The sequence below is a fragment of the Octodon degus genome, unplaced genomic scaffold (assembly GCF_000260255.1).
Source record: "Octodon degus isolate 3935 unplaced genomic scaffold, OctDeg1.0 scaffold00029, whole genome shotgun sequence".
Classification (NCBI taxonomy): domain Eukaryota; kingdom Metazoa; phylum Chordata; class Mammalia; order Rodentia; family Octodontidae; genus Octodon; species Octodon degus.
In genome coordinates this window covers 16,129,752-16,134,574 of record NW_004524605.1, presented here as the reverse complement: position 1 = coordinate 16,134,574, position 4,823 = coordinate 16,129,752, and the positions used below count along the sequence as shown (strand labels likewise).

The window sequence follows — 4,823 nt, the reverse complement described above, 5'->3', positions numbered from 1 at the left end:
CCAGTATTTACCCACCTATGGGTAATCCCAGCAGTACTAAGACCCATAATCCCAGCCTTGAATCACACATAATCCCAGTGGATCATGAGTTAACACAAACTCTAGAAGTTCTCACCCCATGACTGCATGAGGCTTTGGGGGGACAACTAGACACAAACCATAACAGCCTCACTTTTTAAAAAAATGTATTTGGTACAGGATCTCACTATGCAGCTTGGACTCTAGTGATCCTCCTGCTTTCAGCCTCCCCAGTGCTGCGATTACAGGTGTGTGCCACTATGCCCAGACTCTGTGGCCAGCTCAACACACCCAGGGGTGGGGCTGGCATGGCATGTGGTGCTGGGGATTGGATCCCTGTCCCTCTGCTTGCCTGAGCAGGTGCTTAGTTTGCTGAACTATCTTGCTGGTCCTTAGCCTCACTCTTTTGAACTGCTTCATTGTAAGTCAGAGCATGGGGCTGGGGAGATAGCTCAGTGGCATAAGCACCTGCCTGGCAAGCATAAGGTCCTGATTTCTTTTCTTTTCTTTTCTTTTTTTTTTTTTTCCCCCAGTGTGTTCCTCTTTATTCATTTTCTGAGTACAAACTTAAACTTGGATAGGCTGAATTAACCCAACCCACCTCTGGCAGGTACACTCAACATGCTGTATAAAGTATAACATTCAATTTATTATTTCTTTCTCGAGAGAGTTTTCTTCAGTCCATTAAGACCCAGCTCCCCTTACATGGGCTTTGGTGCAGGTCGTGGGGCAGCACCAGCAGGTCTAAATCGTGGTGGAGGAGTTCGGTCCTTACGGGCTTCACGAGATCGATTTCTGACCACTTTGCTGTGAATGGCACAACTCACACAGTAATGCAGCTTCACATACAGCTTGGGAAGCACATAACCGTTGAAGACACTCGCTTTGGAAATGTCCCTGATGGTGGCGGCCTCCACTATGTTCCGAATGACAAACTTCTTAATAGCCTTATCCTTGGGTGTGCACTGGGCGCAGTTCGTGCAGCAAATAGGCTGCACATGACCGCGGCCCTTTTTGGCACGACCGTTGTTCCTTCTTTTTTTCGTCATCTTGGAAAGGAGGACCCGAAAGAGCAAGGTCCTGATTTCTATCTCTAGTAAAAAAAAAAAAAAAAAAAAAAAAAAAAAAAAAAAAAAAAAAAAAAAAAAAAAAAAAAAAAAAAAAAAAAAAAGGTAAGGCAGAGCATTGAGCCACATGCTTTACTTAAGAATTTTTCACTTTTCTCTTGTTGGACAGTTACATAATTTCCATTTTTTATTACTACAGACAATATTGCCCCAAACATCTTGGTACTTCTTGATGCTTTTGTCAATTTAAGTACTGAAAACGTAATTGTTCTTGGCTTTCAGAACCCCAAGCACTCTGCTCACTACTTTTCCTTGAATGCTGGCCAACGGCTAGGATGTGCTCTCCCGGTCCCTCCCTCCTGAATGCCCTCCTGTGTCCTCATTTAGGCATCCTAACAGAGGTGGCTGTAGCTCCACCTCTCAGATGAGATTCCTGCTGCCCCTCTGCTTGGAGACCCTCAGGTGGTCATATCTAATCTCTCCGAGCATTTCATCACTTGTGAAATGTCATCTATTTCTTAATTTGGAGATTTGTTCCCCCCCCAAATATTCCCAACAACAGGAAAGAGTGAATGTACAGGTGGAGGTGTCTGGGAAGCACCATTGCAAAATGTTACATGGAGGGAAAACTTCCTTTGAGTCCCTTTTCATCTAAGGATACTTGCTTTATATTCAAATGTTTTGAAGTCCTATCATCCAGGGAAGTTGGGGCTCTATGATGCGTCCTGGATTTATCTTATAGTTACGAAGTCAGCAAGGCACCTACGTGTAGATCCGGCAGACAAATGCAGTACGCATGTCAATGTCCTGCCTGGCATCCAGGAAAGAGACTCACAAGGTGATGTCACCTCTCTCTGGCTCAGAGGGGAGTGCAGCCAATCCGCATCCTTAGTGTTGGTTGCATTTTGGGTCTCCTTGAGTTGTTTCCTCTCGGAGAAGAGCAGGTCCAGTGATACAGTCTGAGCCTTGTAAGACACCGTGTGTTGTGTGTGTGTGTGTGTGTGTGTGTGTGTGGTCTCACAGGACACTTAGCACTTGATGGCTGCGCTAGGGTAGTGCTGTGCTGCACACCTGTAATCCTAGCACTGAGGGAGGCTGAGGCAGGAAGATTAAAAGTATGAGTCCTGCCTGGGAAACGTACTGAGATTCTGTCTCCAAAGAAAAAAGAATGGGTTGACCCTCAGTCTCTCTCTCTCTCTCTCTCTCTCTCTCTCTCTCTGTCACACACACACAAATCTGATGTCTGTTAAGATGCACATTAGTTTCCTAAAGACTCTGTAACACATCACCACAAATGTGGTGGCAAGAAAGGGCACCGAGTTGCTCTTCTACGGTTCCGGAGGTCAGAGCTGCCCTCCTTTCCCAGGCATCTGCTGCTCCTCCTGCAGGCTCTCGGGGAGCGGCTCCCTGCCAAGGCTCCAGGCCTTTCTCCACCTTCAAAGCTCGAAGCGGAGCTTCCTCCAGAGTCTCGTTCTTTGTACTGGTTCTGCCACCTCTCTGCCTCCCTGCCACCCTCTTACCAGGACCCTTGTGGTGTTAGGGACCCTGGAATAATTCAGGATCATCTCTCCTTTCAAAACATACAATTTTATCGAATTTTCAAAAGTCCCTTTTGCCATGGAAGGGGACCCTCATAATTTCCAGGGGAGTAGGACATGGAGGAACATGGGGGAGTGTTTTTCAGCCTGCCGCACACTGAAGAGCTCCTTGGGATAAGTGACACCCTTATTGGTACCTGTTTGCGTACTGCGGTGAACGGAGTGCACTAGCCCGGCTCAAGAAATCCACAACTTCAGAGAAAGACCATGTGCTGCGAAACGCACAGGCTCCGGGGTAAGCACCCTTAACCTAGAATTTCAAAACATCCGGCAGCTGCTGTGGCACTAGGCGAGGGCCAGCCGAAGGGCGGTGCAGGGCCACAAACTGAGCTGAAAACACTGAGCTCGCGTCGCGTAGTCGCATGGACGGCAGGTGGCGCTCCCGTCCGCCCTATGCGCTGCGGGTCAGGGCGCCGAGCCGCCTTGGTCGCTACTGTGGGTCAAGTCCTGCGCTGCTTCCAAGGCCCTGAGTACGCAGGAAGGACGCGCGGGCCTCGGATTCGAGGGGCAGCCTGGGGAGGCTTTGCCCAGAGCAGCTGGAGAGGCTGCCGGGTGGGCGCGGCGCAGAGACCCGCGCACCCTGGGAAGGGGACCGGGGGTCCTGGTGTTAGCGGAGAGCAGGGCAGCTGAGCGGCAGAAATGTATGGACATGCTGAAATAAACGAACAAACAAACAAACAAACAAACAAATAAATCAAGCAAGCAACCTTTCTGCGCGTTTTAAAAGGCATGGAAAGAAAGGCTGAAGCTGCGCATGAAGCGGTAGGATGGAGCTGCAGGAGACAGGGAGCGGCCTGTCCAATTTAGGGTCTGGCGGAGGAGGTGCTGGAGGTGCTGGAGAAGGCGCTGTAAGCCATCTGGGCAGGAGCAAAGCCCAGCCCTTTCCTGAGGGAATGCGACTAAGAAGAGTCCGGGCCGAGGACCAATGGCAACTGAGAATGGAGATGACTGGGTCTTCCACCTGCTAGATCAGTTGGAAAGATCGGAGGTGGTGACTACAGTTGTATTTATAGTTTTTTTTTTTTTAACTTATCTAAATATTTGTGGTACTGAAGATGGAACCCAGGCCCTTGCACATGCTAGGAAAATGTTCTGCCACTGAGCTATCCCCCCAGTATGTTTAATAAGCTCTCCCAGTGATCCTTCCACTTTCTCAGTTCGAGTCACACCTGCAGCTAATCCAGCCCAAGAATACACATCGCCTTTCACAGCAGATTCTCTTTAATGCCACCAGATAGAGGTTGTGTGAACTGAGCAATCAGTTCTTTTATCTTAAAGTCTTCATCTGTCAAATCTCAAATCCTTTTAAAAACTGTCCCCCAATACTTTTTCTCCTCTCTTCTAACTGCTTTCTGTAAGTTGCCGTAAAGTAGGCACAAGCGCGGCCTCTGCAGATCAGGCCTGGGCTTCTGTGGGCTCTGTCTCCTGTGGGGTGCAGGGTGTGGACTCTCCAAAGCTGTGGAATCTGAGGGGTTGGAGGGAGTGGACTCTCTTAAGGGCTCACTGTGCTAAAGTCACACTTCGTTTCCTGCGGAAGTGTATAAGGAAGGCCTTTAGAAGTAACTTTTTTTTTTTTTTGTATTTTAGGGAAGGGTGTAAGGGTGTTCAGGGTCTCACTACTAGATCTGACTCGTAGTGATCCGCCTGCCCTCAGCCTCCTAAGAGCTGGGATTACAGGTGTGCGCCACCACGACCAGTCTCAATTGCTGTCTAAGCTATTTGGCTGCCCCCCCCTTTTTCTTTTTAGCTTTGTTCTGTGCAGTGCAATCTAGAGTCACTATCACTTAGATCCAGTAGGATGTGGAACTGCTTGGCCATTCCTAGGGACACTTCTCCTGTTACTTCTTACAGATCTCACCTACTTGAGATTCTGAGTCCCTCCTTCCATGGATCTCCTTTTCTCTGGTTGCCAACCTGTCCCTGTGGCACGCAGTTCTGTTGCTCTCTCTCTAACAACCGCAAGCCATAGGTGGCTCGGTGTCTTCTGGCCTGGTTGCCAGTGATACCTCAATCTCCCTCTCCTTTTTCCCCTTGCGCTTGCTAGGCAAGCACTTATTCTACTGAGCCATCTCCCCTGTCCCCCACTGCCTCTCCTTTGGCAGCCTGATTCCTTCCCCCTCCCCCTCCTCCTCCCCCCTCC

At 49.2% G+C, this 4,823-nt stretch overlaps 1 pseudogene across 1 annotated transcript in view; it reads right to left on the bottom strand.

Moving 5' to 3' along the window:
- Positions 1-3,088: 3,088 nt before the first annotated feature.
- The window catches only part of LOC101591624, an 8,548-nt pseudogene continuing 6,813 nt past the window's right edge, over positions 3,089-4,823 (bottom strand). The window contains exon 2 of the transcript XR_001117054.1: positions 3,089-3,263. The product of XR_001117054.1 is annotated as a DNA-directed RNA polymerase I subunit RPA43 pseudogene (transcript). The remainder of the gene's footprint in view (positions 3,264-4,823) is intronic.